We start from the raw sequence: 14585 nt of genomic DNA, 5'->3' as shown, positions 1-14585 counted from the left end.
ACCCAGAAACAACACACATCGAATTTCATGGGAACCAGATCTTAAAGAAGCATAACCAAAACCCTTCTTATAGAGTTTAAATGTTGCTATATGGAATCAAAGTTTTCCTGGGGACAATGTATTTTATCCCAAAAATCTTTTTAATGCCTTATACAAAGTTAACCTGTTTTGCCACATAATCACCAGCTTAGCAGAGCAGCAAGTACTTTAAATCTTGCAGAATATAGCTTTTGTCTTAACAGGGTTTAGTGTAGAATGAACAGCATTGGAGATGGGGACTATTACTATTATTATCTGCAGTGATATTATTTTCTGAATACCATTTGGAGTGTTTGCATCCTAGGGGCCGATTCCAGAGAATCTTGCTCCATTTTTATTTATTTTCAGAGAGAAAGGATGCAGAAAAAAAATGGATAAACAAACATCAAAATGTTAGCCTGATGCATACAGTAATTTTCTCTATCATCTTCAGAATAGCCACCACATGACACCTACTTGTAAGTCTTTCAATTTGAGATCCTTTGTTCCCATTGTCTAGTAATTGCCGCATTTGGTTGCAATCCTGAGCCTGGCTGCTGCCTGGTGGCGGTTAATGCAGTTGTGGGCCACTGTAGCATCTATAGCAGGGGTCAGCAACCTCAGACCATGTGGTGGGCTGGACTATATATTTTTTTGGAGGGGGATGAATGAATTCCTATGCCCCACAAATAACCCAGAGATACATTTTAAATAAAAGGACACATTCTACTCATGTAAAAACACGCTGATTCCTGGACCATCCGCGGGCTGGATTTAGAAGGCGATTAGGCCATATTTGTCCCCCAGGTCTTAGGTTGCCTACCCATGATCTATACCCCTGCAATGCAAGCCAGCCAGCGGGGAAGGTGGGGAGCAGGAAAAGCACTGCACCAGGCAATTGGACCCATCCTGATGCCATCCTGGCAAGTGAGGCTGGATCAGGGTCCTGGCCTGGCTCAGCCACTCCCTAGCCACAGTGTGATCCATTTTGGGGCTTGCTACCAGTTGCACGGAATGTGGGTGGCGCTGTGGGTTAAACCACAGAGCCTAGGACTTGCCGATCAGAAGGTTAGCGGTTCGAATCCCCACGACGGGGTGAGCTCCCGTTGCTCAGTCTCAGCTCCTGCCAACCTAGCAGTTCGAAAGCATGTTAAAGTGCAAGTAGATAAATAGGTACCACTCTGGCGTGAAGGTAAACGGCGTTTCCATGCGCTGCTCTGGTTCGCCAGAAGTGGCTTAGTCATGCTGGCCACGTGACCCAGAAGCTGTACGCCGGCTCCCTTGGCCAATAAAGCGAGATGAGCGCCGCAACCCCAGAGTTGGCCACGACTGGACCTAATGGTCAGGGGTCCCTTTACCTTACCAGTTGCACTTTAGTCTGTTCACACATTTCCTTGAGAATGCTGGAGCTCTGCTGTGGCAGAATGTCACTGGCGTCATGTGCGTAGCTGCCCCCCCCCCCATCAATAAAAATCAATACATATCTGAGGTTCTGCCCCCGCCCCAGCAAAAATCCTGGTTATGTCCATGACTGGCATCATTCCTCAGGCAGAAGATGGAAAGGCTGAGTGGAGGAAAACCATTGCCCAATCTACAGACATCGCAGCCTGGTGGATTGCCTGAGACAGCTCCCATAAGAAAAGCTATGGAATATTTTTGTGTATGGCATATATTACCTATTACATAGAACAAGAACAACCAAAGAGCCTGAGCCCTCCCGCCCCGCCCCCACTTTCATCTCCTCCCAATTTTAATTTTAAGGGACTTCATCAAATTCTTCCTGCATTTTAACTTGAAATGCATCTTCACCTCTTTGTAAAATTCTAACTGTGAAATTACAAAACACTGAGCTTTAGACTCACCTTTGTAGCGTTGCTCACACCAAAGCTGTGTTTAAGAAAATTCTGCTGTAATACGTGGAGGACTGAGATGATTACAATTACTTGATATAAGTACTGATATTGTTATGTACTGAGTTGAATAGGATTCAGAATGCAGCAGTCTGATTGGTCCTAGAACAATAGGATTCAGAATGCAGCAGTCTGATTGGTCCTAGAACAATGCAGCAGTATGATTGGTTGGCAGGAACCACCCAATCATGCTCCAGATATAAGTGAATCCACAACCTGATCGGCTTACAGTAGAATTCCAGAATTAGCCAATCATGTGCAGCCCATTGTGCAAATAATGTATATAAAGCAGATACTTTGAGGGGACTTTCATTCATTCCGCCTCACCACTATGAGCTGAATAAAGAGCATGAAATCACTTTGCGACTCTGAGTATATTTCAGATATAATTGCTATGATTGAGATAATTAATCTATTATTAGTCTTCGAAGCGGCAATGGATGATGAAGTGACACCGTTCTCCATGGAAAAGAGATGGGAACCAATGCTGAATGGTGAGGGTTATGTTAGTTAGCCGCTTCATTCAGAAAAAGAAGAAAAGGGGGGGGGGGACAACACACTATGGCAGTTTATCCACTGGAAAAGTACTGCAGAAGAGCAACTTTCTGCTCACTCATTTTTACAAGGCATCTGCATGATATTTTGAGCAAAAGCTCCTCCTAGCATGTTTGCCCTTGTTCACTTTCCCTGTTCATCTTTAAAGCTCAGGAGATCCATCTTTTTTTTTTTAACCTGTTGGAAGAACTGTGCTATTTCCCCAGGTATAGATGGCCTATTACACTGCTATTCTGGTTGGTTATGGTCTGCATGAATTGCTCTCTAGCCATTTCCCTTTTTTATGGTCCATTTCGCCTTTCAACTCTTATCACTTTAACCTTTCTTTTTCTAAACAGCTTTGTCTTTGTATCAGCACCCACCCACCCCAAGGAAAAAACTGCAGCTGGGCAAACAAGACTGCCCCCGTGTGGATGTTATTTGGAGTCCAGGAGATTGAAAGCAGAGTTGCTATTCCACTTGCTGCTGAAAATAGAGCAGGAATTATTGGGTGCTGCTAAATCATCAAAGTGAGGAAGCACCTCCAATTTATTAGTTGCAATTAGTTATACTGTGCTGTTATTTTGCATGGCTTAGCTGGAGAAATTCTTCTTACTCATTCATACATGTGTGTGCATGCATATATATATATAGTAAAGGTAAAGGGACCCCTGACCATTAGGTCCAGTCGTGGCTGACTCCTTGCACTTTGACATGCTTTTGAACTGCTAGGTGGGCAGGAGCAGGGACCAAACAACGGGAGCTCACCCCATCGTGGGGATTTGAACCGCCGAGCTTCTGATCAGCAAGCCCTAGGCTCTGTGGTTTAACCCACAGAGCCACCCGCGTCCCATATATATATGTGTGTCATCATATTTCTCTTGGCTCTGTTATGGTTCTGCATTTTATCTTTCTCCAACACTCCCATCCAATGGTGTAGCGTGAGTTGCCAGTGCCCAGGGCCGCACAGAGGGGAGGAGAGAAATGGATGGAGTATGTGTGGACATTCAACTGCCTAACAGCATCCATGTCACCCAGGAGATCACAGCCACAGAGATAAGAAAAGAAGAGTTTTCCCGTTGTCTGGAGATGTCACTTTTTACCGGTAATTCACATGGTGAAGCCGTTTTCAACGGAGCCCAGCAATGGAAACACACAGCTGTATCGAGGCAGCACCAGGTGTTGAATTTTTGTGCCCCTAACAATCTTGGACCCAGAGGAACCGCCCCTGTGTGTGTCCCCCCATGCTGCACAACTGCTCCCATCTCACAACTGGTGGTGACTGCTGCCTAAGAGCGACCAACAACCTGAACGTCTGCACCAGGTTTCCGTGCAAGCCAGGCAGGCAGTTTAAGCTTCCATGAGGCTCTATTGAAGCAAACTCCACTGTGCCATTTTCTCTCCCACTTAAAAGAAAACTGTATCAACAGATGTACAAGAGTAAACTCTGTTACTCAACAATTTGATCCAGAATAAGTCCATCCAAATTCATAGGAAGGGGTTGCCATATTGCCCAAAGAAAAAATCCCGACAAAGTTGTTGAGCTGGACCAAAGTTGTTGAGGGTCTTGTTAGCATCTGTCTGTCTCAGGAAACAATGAAGGAATGTGCCTTTGGTGGTTAGATTTAAATTTCCTTTATTGATTAAAAATCATTAATGTGTGGTCCATGGCGATCCTAGTTTGTTAATTATCTAGAAATGCTGAGCTGTTACCCTAAGATATATTATCCATCTGTCCAACTGGTTTGCATAGGACACAGCCTCTGTCTGTACAGAAAGTCCTGGGATTTAGACTTCTTTATTCTTTGCTGGTTCCAAAGTAGCTGCTTTCAGTTTATGGTGTGAATCTCAGACATTACCCGCCACAGTCTTATTTATGAGGCAGAAACCAGATCACAGCAATGAGTGCTTCCTACTTCCAGGAAATCCCCTGAGCTCTATTTTCAGACAACGACTATGGTTAATTAATGATTTGCCAGCTGCCTGTGCTAATTCTTTAGCACTAATATGGACAGATCAATTGTGCAGCTCTCAGGTTCTGCTTTGCCTTTGAGCTTAACTTAATCCAGATCCTTGTAAATGGGAATCACATTTTAATTGGTTTAACTTCAGCCTTCCGGATGGAGTGTAAAGGCAGATCTCATTTTCCTCATCCCAAAAATGCTTGCTTTGTGTAACACCTCGTCTGACAAAGAATTCTGGAGAATTCAAAAGCTTGTGCAGTATTTTGCAATGTTTTTAACAAACTAATGGTGGATTTTGGAGCTCTCTCCAATCACATTGGTTGGTTAAGCCACTTTAAAATAAGAATGGGTTTATTTCTTTTCTTTTTCTTCTTCTTTTTCTTTTTCTTATCTTAAAAATAGTCAAGCCGTTGTGGCCAAGATGTTCCAAATTTCAGGTGGCTGATGTAGCCTCAGATGGGCACACTTGTCAGGTTTGCAAACTTGTAATATCTTATGTTGGCCAAGTCAGCAACACAACTGTCTTCTGTAGAAAATACTGGGATGCAACTCAGCCTGCAATGGGGGCAGATGAGTCTGCATGGGAAAGAGTAGACTGGACTTTAACCTGTGTTGACTCTGCCTCGGGTGTTAGACAGATACTCTTAAGATTGCCAACCACATTTCCTACTTTCTTCTTCTTCAGCCTTACCTTGGAAGGGCCAAGCTAAGAAATTGTAGCATCTGAAGCGAACCACAAAATGGTGCCCCTCCTGCACCACTAGGTAAGAAGGAATGAGTGAACATCTACATCAGGAACAGTGGTGGGAGGAGAACAGCAGTGACTTCTATGGGCCAAGAGGCCACTGTAGACATGGAATTGAGGCAGGGCTGTTGCCCCTATGGTGGCAGCAGCAGCGAGTGATGCATTCCTTGGAGACCAGATCTGCTAACTGTGTTGATTCTGCTGCCTGAACTAGTCTCCTCACATTGTTTCATGGGTGGGCCAGTTCTATCTCCTATGAGCAAAGAGAAAGCATGGGTCTTTGTATCTGTCAGGGGCTGGACTGAGGAGGAATGGTGCCTCCTCCTTTTCCTGAACCTTCCTGAGAACAGGAGGACAGTATAGATTTAGAAGAGTGGTTTGCAGAAGGACATAGTTCAGAGACTGCAGAGGGGAAAAGCTGGGAAATACTGGAAGAGGAACAGCAGGAAGAAACAACACCGGGGGAGAGACAACTGACAGACTCAGTGTCTTTGGAGAGCATTCCTGAGCCCCCCTCTCCCACGACTAGGCATGCATTAAGAGTAGTAGAACAAAAAGCTCACAGGCAGAAAGCTCAGATCAGCCAGTGCAGGGATGATGTAGGATAAGAGAGATGGCGGGAGTTGGGCTTTACTCGAAGCAACGCCATTGTTGAATAAGGACTACATTCTTTGTCTCTCTCTGTGAATACTGAATAAATTATGTGGTAAGGACTCTTCGTGTTATCTGCTTCTTTGACCGCCACCAGGGGAGGGATAGGAATCCCTGAGCCTTGACACCATCTCCACATTAGTTTGCTAAGGATCTTTCTTATCAAGTGTGTATTTTCTTTAATAACCTTTGCTTTCTTATTGTGATGGACTTGGATGCTGAACCTGAGGAATACCAGGCTGCACAGGATTCCCTGCCTCCAGAACCAGCTGAGCCGGGGCTGGGGCATGAGCCTGAGGGTCCTCACCTGTGCTGGATCCTCAGGTGCAGGCACCAGCTGAGTCTGCTCTGGCTCCTGAGGTGACGGAGGACCCATTGCCTTCAGGTGCTCCACTCTCAGCCCCGTCAGGGGAAGCTGAGGTTGCCTGTGGGTCCGGTAACCCTCCAGCCTCTCCTGAGCTGCAGAGGCTCAGGGCAGAGAGGCGGAGGGAACTAAGTTCCTGCAGGAGGCGTGCTCGCCTCCAGGCCAGGAGAGGTGAGTCACCTGAGGATCGGGTCTGCCCTATGCCTCAGGGCAGATAAAAGCCAGCCAGACCCAGTCCCAAGTTGCGGGAGCAACTATGTAGGTTGCCAGTTTCTGCCTGAACCCTGTTCTGCTTTTCTGCCTGCGCTCCTGACCTCCCTACCCAGCTCCCAGCTTCAGCTTTTATGGACTGCCTTCATATTGCACCTTCAACCTCGGACTGGACTCGGACCTTGCCTCTCGGTTAACCCACGAGACCAGCACACTTATTTTCCAAACTCAGTATGATTACATCCAGGGTAAAGTATGCTCCTCCGACAGAGATTCAGTGTTTGGTTAAGCTTTTATGGTGCAAGTTAACTCCAAACACCCTTCATCTTCTTAACACAATTTCTTTGGCAGCATTCAGGTTCATAACACATACTTTCCACCCCAGCTTGCAAGTAGGATGCCCCATAAGCAGAAGTTTCTCTTGCACTGAACATCACATTTGTGCACCACCCTACTTATTTATCTATTAAAAATATTTGAATACCACCATTCATAAAAAGTAGTTAAAGCATAAAAACAGATTGCCCATACCCTCCAACATTTATCTGATGAAAATAGGGATGTCCCATTCCATAATGAATATTTTACTATTTATACCCCACACATCTTACTGGGTTTCCTCAGACACTCTAGGCAGCTTCCAACATGTAAAAACATAATAAAGCATTAAACTTTTTTTAAAAAACTTCCCTATACAGGATTGCCATCAGATGGCTGTGGGGCGGGGGTCAGATAACTCCATACCCTCCAACATTTCTCCAATGAAAATAGGGAAAGGAAAAGTGGGACATTCCAGGATCAAATCAGAAAGCAGGACGGTTTCTCTAAATCTGGGACATCCTTGGAAAATAGGGACACTTGGAGGGTCTGGATTACAACCATACATATATACAACAAAAACATTAGTTTTCTGGAGGCGCTAATGGAGCTGTGTAGTTCTTGGGGCAATATGAAAGCCTTCTATGGTTAAAAAACAGGTTGTGGTGCGAGAGGCAAATACACCAAAATACATTTCACATCATAAAATCACACTGATCAGCTTTGTTTACCAGTATTTGTCAGAAAAGTCTGTTTACTTGTGTTTTTAAAAAGGAAGGCATTTAGCCAAGGGTGGTTGTCCTGACTTTAAAAAATATTATTGTCTTTCAGATTTCTCTTTTTGTTTTATGCTGGTTTTAATGTGTGTGTGTGTGTGTGTGTGTGTGTGTGTATTTATTGTTGTGAGTCTTTTTGATTTACTTTGGTTAAAAAAAAGGAAAAGACTAATAAGTTTAATAAATAATAATAATCTAGAGAGATAAAAGGTCGTTGGTGCTATAAGAATTAAGCGATGTCATAAATTATCTCTTCTAAGGCCCGAGGGTGTGAGGAGTGGAATGCCGGTGTGTCTGTGGAGGAGGTCTGGCCAAAAGGCTGAAATGACATTCTCTATGGTAAGAGAAATCCTTTCAGGACCAGGGGTGCCAACTTGAATAAAGTATTGGGGGGCCCAGGTAAGCCCCACACCAAGGAATTGATCACATGACATGTCACATACACATCATTTGAATGGGAATTCCCCTCATGCCTCGCTAATCCCTACAGCTCAGTTATTATTATAGTTAACAAACTTAATAGACACACAAAAAAGTACTGTCAATGACTGTGAATGCTTTTCCACAACAAATTACGCTATATTTTATTAAACAGGTTGAACAAATTGATAATGGCATTAAACAATTTGGGGTTTTTTCAAAAATCGTAACGCAAAGGGTGAGTTCTCTTTTCTTCATGTCCTGGAAGGCAGAATTGCCAAGTACAAAGAGTCTACAATACTATACAAACTTATCTGAGCTTAGGTCTCATTGAATTCAATGAGATGTATTTCTCAGTAGGCATGTCAAGATTTGCACTGTAAATTAACTGATCTTTACGTTTACCTTGTGTAGTTTGACCAACTATCGAATTGCATTGCAATCAGATTTTAATGGGAGGTATTTACTGGAGCTGTCTCAATAGGCATTTTTACCAAAATTAAACTTTTTCATTAACTCTTAAATTAATTAAATAAATGCAATGTGATTCGTTTTTACATCTTTTATAGAAACAATAAATGCATGTGAAATATAAAAGTAGTTATATAGAAAAGCACATTTAATATGTGTCAGTTCATTTCCATATAACTGTATGAATCTGAACTCAAAGGCTTTTGAACAATCAGGGTCCTTTCTTCATTTTGTAAAAATGCTTGCTTAAGGAAATATATTATATTTGCAGATTATATTGGAAATATTTCAAAGTAAGGCCGCAGTCGTTAAGAATTAAACCCCACTGAAAACTTGTAACATGCATAGGATTGTTGCCTTTAGAATTCTACAGAACCCTACAGGTGCCTAGAAATGCAGTATGTTTCTAAATGGAAAAAATAACAAAAGTTCCAGTGCTCTGTCTTTGAAAAGTAGTAATAACATTAATAAAAGCATTAATATAAATCTGACTTTTTAAAAAATTACATTATCTTAAGTTTTACAGTTTAAGTTTGACTGTCTTGGCCTCTGCACCCATTGCTTATTATTATCAATGTCGAAATTAAATGTGTAAAATTACCTGATTTAAAATGAGTCAAGAAAAAGCATGTTTGTTTTTTTTCCTAAAATTTTCAGTAAGATATGGACAATAGAGACGATTTCTGCATGAAGCACCTTGAGCAACTAACGCACTATATTAATATCAAATCCTTATCGATACCATAATCTGTTTCAATCTGTTTAAAATGGCGTATTCCAAAATGTTATGTCGCCCGCCGTTTGGCTATATTTTTGCTGGATATTTTAAGCGATAGCATTAGTTGGGCAGTGTTTAAAAATAATAATTTAAAAGACAGATGAATTAAACGTATTGCTTATGATTGGTATTTTACAGGTATTTTTCACAGCTGGATGTGACAGATATCATTAGCAAGAATCTTTAAACTAATTCTGGCGTTTTCCTGAATCGCGATTGGCTGGCTCGACGAGCCCTCCCACTACAGCCTTCACCAATCCGTGCTGATCTTCCTCCTGGGCGAGGGAAGCAGAGGCGGCTCTTTATTTGCATAACTAAAACATCAGCCTTGCTTTCCACAGACGAAGCCCCGGATGCAAAACAGGCGCACACATCACACCAACCAGCTTCGTCCCTGCCGCGGAGCGACGGCCACACCCACCTGGGCGTGACCAGCGCCTTCTATCCGCGGGACGTTATTTGCATGCGGCTCTCCTATTGGCTACTCCTCGAGGCGAAAAGGAGCGTTTTCCAAGTGACGTTCCAGAGAGGAGATCGGATTGCTACGAGCCGGGAAAGACTCGAGGCCGCCCCGATTGGATAGCTGCGCTGCTGCGTCACAGGGAGGGAGGCGCGGTCGAGTCAAATCAAGAGTCGGGGCGGGAGAGAGAACAATCGCCGCCTTCTGTGACGATGCGCCAATCAGGGCCGTCGAACGTCATGAAATTATACGCAGATAAACTCGGAGCGCCTCCTCTTTATGCATATGCAGTAGTGGGCGGGGACTGGAGTTAGTTATTCCTTCCCTGATGGCTTTCTGCTCGAAGCTGCCCTCCTTCCTCCCGCCCCCTCGTTAGAGTAGGAGACACACGCTGTAAATATATTTTCCCTGGACTTAATTGCCACCCATTTGCCCCCAAACCGTCCAGACTTTCTCCCCCCCTCCTCCCCACACGCCTTTTCTGTCTCCGCCAGTCCCACCTTAATTGATCTGATGTGTGGTCCTGACCTTTTTAGCTCCGCTTTCTGTAACTCAACGCCTCCCATCCCATCATTATTAATAAAGTACAAGATCTGGAACTGATGGAAACAATTAGTCATACCCACCACGCGACTTTTTGGGGGGGGGAGTGTTGCTAATCTTCCTAATCTTATTAGCTTAATGAGCCACGCAAAATGCAGGAAGGTTTGTTTCCTACAGATCAAAGGGAAATCGAAACCCATTGAGGTTTTCTTCCTCCCTACTATAAAGGAATTCGTCTAATTCTTCTAGGGGTCGGTGGGAACAAGAGGAGACCGTCTAGGAAAATGTTTTAAACCCTGCCAGTTGTAATGGAGGTGTCTTTTTTGTGGGGGTGGGGGCTGCTTCCCGCGGATGCATTTATCCTACAAAACGTTTCCACCCGCAGGTCAATTGCCCTCTGCGGATGGCCAGTGAGTGCGCCTCGGCCCGCAGCGCTGCGAGCTCGTAAAACGAACCAGATGCAGCTAAAACGTTGCATATGTACAATATCCATTCGGTGTGGTGGGGGACTCTGGACAGAAAGGGCCCCGTCTTGGCAGCAGCACTCGTCGCCCTCGGAAAAGAAAAGAAAAACCTTGAAAAAGAAAAGGTGCTCCGCTTGTGGGGTCTATTACCTTCCATTTGCAAAAGCTCTCTGATTTATCAGATGCTATCTCGGCGGATGCCTTAGACCCGCCTTCAAAAGGCTTCGCGGGCATCTCAGCTCGGTGTTGCCTTTCCATATCCTGCCTGCGCTTTAAACTAACAACAGCCACATGAAAGGGGAGAGGAAATCGAGGCAATTGTCTTCAGCTGCTGGAACCATGTCTGTGGTCTCTTGACCCTGGGGCTGCTCTGGGTTTTAGTGGCAAAACGGTTATTATTCGCAGACCCGCCTCCCTCCATCTCCGTCTCCCTTCCCCACAGCAATAACTTTTCCGCGCAATAAATTAAAAGGCACGTAGCCTGTGGTCCATTCCGGAGGGGCGTCGCTCACATCGCGGCCCCCACCCCGCCGCCAGAGGTTATGGCCACATCCAGGGCTTTGGAAAGAAGAACGGTCAATATTGGGACTCATTAAACGGGGATAAATATTAAGTTCTGGAGACGCTTTGAAAGGAGTCGGTCGCGTTACCTTTCGAGATAAAATAGTGCAACGCGGGACCTTGACAAATGGCCTCAGGGAAAGCGAGCGTTGTCAGCCGAGGCAATTCAAAGCCCAAAGATTGCGCGGCGGCTTAACATTTTAATTTCCGTGTTACTTTCACAGGAAATGCACGGGGATGTTAGCATTTGATAGCTACGGTGCGTGCACGACCCAGATCGAGCCAAGGATTTTAAAATTGTTTTGAACTGGAAGGACAAACACTTGATTGAGGCTGCCACAGTGAGCTCCGTGGGGTTCACTTTTACTAGATCTGTGTAGGATTATTATTGTTATTATTATTATTATTATTATTATTATTATTATTAAATAGCTCAGAGGTGCTCCGAACTTTGGGCGGTTTCGAACATATATAAAAACATACTTTCGAGTAATACTGCACACCTCTCCCAGTCAAATCAATGAGCTCTGACGTGCTGGATTTGATCTTGCCCGACGTGTTTAATAGTTCCTGGTAAGGAGGAATAGAAGGTCTTGCATGGTTTTCCCAAAACATATTGGTATTTCCCAAAACAGAATGGAAAACTAGACCTTTCTTTTGAATTCACAAGCTATAAGGGTAGTATTGAGTGTAGCACAGACTAACAAACTTTTGCATTCTTCTCGATGCGGGGAGCTTCTTTCGAGCAAGGTTTTGGCAGAACTGGGGACTTGCTGCTTTTAACCATAAGGCTGCAATCCTACCTATGAAGCCGGAAGTGCCTTTGAACTCCAACGAGCCTTACTTTGCAGTCGATACGTATAAGGCTCGCCCTGTAATCTTCTTAACACAATTCAGGAGATCTCAACACCAGGCTTCCCCACTTTACCACCTCCTTCATCGGCTTATTCCTCAAAAGTTGCTTTTCACTTGGTGAATTCCGCGCAGGAGCTCCGCAAGAACGGAAGCTGGCGAGCTTTCGTTTGTCTCTCCCGCTCCTCTTTAGCTGACGAAGAATTCTAGACAACTCGAAAGCTTGCACATTATTTTGTGTGTATGCTATCCTCGTTGACCTAATAAAAGCGTTGCCCTAATACAGTGTTCGTTTGCGTCTGTGTTAATTTTCACACGTGCTGTCTTCCGAGGACAAAAGTTAGTTTCTCCAGCTCAGTTCCATGTTTGAGATACTTTGCCCGTCCTAAGTCAACTCTCCTGAAGAACTGCGGTATCTTTCGTAGCTGGTGAAAATCGCGCGTCCCTCTTTCTAGCGCAAATTTTAGCCCAGCTGAAAGCTTCAATTTCTTTTTAAATTATCAGAAGGACAATTTCAATTAATTGTCAGAGGGGCCGGGGAGAGAGGAGAAGACGAGCGAAAAGCATCCCGATGGATTTTTTTTTCTTTTCTTTTTAAAAATGCTTTTCGAAATCCATTATTTCCAGTGCTTTTCAATCCCGGAACGTTGCTGGATCATAAAACACTTCCAGACATAAAATACCAATTTGCTGAAATGTCAAGGCCTGGACGTATCGCTCTCTCAAAAATAAATAAATAAAGGATCCTGGAGCTTAATTTACAGCACTTGCGGGCGGGAGCGGGGTGGGTGAGTCGCTAGAAATTCGCGTAAAATTACACGCCCGAATATACACTTCCCTGCAGGTGTAAATATTATGTTGCACTGTTGTTATCCGCAAGACCCCGCAACCCAATAAGGAGCTCAAAAGGAGTGACTTTTAAAATATTGTGTTTTTATTGTTTTAACACGCCCTGGGACTTTAGGGTGAAAGGTTAATAATAATAATAATAATAACGCACTCTGCTTCAGAACATTCTCCACAAACTAGTTTAATTTGTGGATTTTTGGGGTTTGCTTTTTTAAAGATTTGAGTCTATCTTGATCAAACTCAGGGTCAACCCAAGCAATGAAACGTGAGAATCGGGCTAAAGGGTTTCTCGCACTCCTCCTCGTCTCCCGTTCACCTCCAGCCCCTTTCCTCCTTTTCCCTATTCTTCGTCTTCGTCCTGCTAATAATGCCAGGTGCTCACCTCATTTCAATATGCCTTTTCAGAAATCAGCCCCCTCCTCTCGACTGTTAATCCTCTCTATGAGTTTTATGGGCGACGGCAGAAAATAAAAGGAAGTATCCTGCAACGTTTGGGTTATTTTGGGCTTTTGCAGGCCTCCTTCGCCCGCCCAACACGGGGCGCGCTGGGGACACGGGGACGCACACAAACACCACTCTCGAGCCGCATTTCTCTAAATTCTGTTGGGAACACAGGCTTTATTAATACGTCCCCTGATGCCGAGGGCCAAATAAAACGACTCCTCGTCAGAAAAGAACATGGAGCAGTCATGTGCTTTTTATATAACTATAACAACCAGATCGAATAATAATCAGATAATCAGATAATGTAATCGTTCGTATGGATGTATTTAATGTATGTGTGGGTGTGTGGGTGTGTGTATGTGCACGCACACGCACACACACACACACACACGATTACGGTTCATTGTATCTGATTATTATTCGATCTGGTTGTTCTCTCGGGATTTATTGAGCCCGTCTCTCCAGCAAGGCGAGACACGATTGTGCCCATTTTGCAGCTGGAGAACTGAGGCTCATAGATCGTTTGACTTACAGGTGCTTTTATGGGCAGCCCAGGATAGATTTGAGGTTTTGAGTCCACGCTGGGATTTACACAGGGCAAAAAGGAGGGTACTACGGAGAATGCTTTATTAAAAGTAAAGGGTGCAATCTAGCTTAAATTATGAATTGCGTTGCTTATCTGCTGTGCAGGGTCAAGCCCATATTGGTTTACTCAAAAGCCAGTCACTTCAGCGGGATTTACTGCCAGGCAAAGATTGCCGCCTAAAGATTTCCTTTTTGAAATCAATAGCGCTTCAGGTGTATCCGTGGTCCTTTTCACAGCAGGCATTTAGAAAGATGTTGCGCCCCTTTGAAGACCAACAGCCTAAGGACGGTGGGGTCTACTTTCGGGCACTAGAAAGCCCAGTTCGTTAGATGCATGGGCTTGAGGCCACGTCCTCGAGCGCTTTTGACACAATCAGTCACCTCATTTTTGAATTGCACCAAAGCTCTTATTGTGTGCGTAAACAGACACACACGAGATGCATAAAAAGTACATTAAGAACCTCATCAGAGTCCCAGGTTAACGCGGATCTCTGACACTGGACTCTGTATTATTATTCCAGATTTTAACTGCTGCACCGCCTCAAATCACCAACTTTCCAGCTGCAAGTCAACAGAATTCTGAGAAAGCAAATAAAGTTCGTTCCTTCCTTCCGGCTTTCTGGACCTGAGTGGAAACGACAGTACAACTTCACGGGGCGGCGCCAGGA

General features: G+C 44.3%; 1 long non-coding RNA gene across 1 annotated transcript in view; it reads left to right on the top strand.

Moving 5' to 3' along the window:
• LOC308459586 overlaps positions 1 to 10349 on the top strand; it is a 51660-nt gene extending 41311 nt beyond the window's left edge. The window contains exons 3-5 of the long non-coding RNA XR_013978188.1: positions 5112 to 5190; positions 7751 to 7829; positions 9298 to 10349. This is a non-coding gene — a long non-coding RNA (uncharacterized lncRNA). The remainder of the gene's footprint in view (positions 1 to 5111; positions 5191 to 7750; positions 7830 to 9297) is intronic.
• Positions 10350 to 14585: the final 4236 nt, after the last annotated feature.

This window comes from Podarcis pityusensis, assembly GCF_964106645.2.
Source record: "Podarcis pityusensis genome assembly, chromosome: 12".
NCBI classification, from domain to species: Eukaryota; Metazoa; Chordata; class Lepidosauria; order Squamata; family Lacertidae; genus Podarcis; species Podarcis pityusensis.
This window is presented reverse-complemented; position numbering and strand designations above follow the sequence as displayed.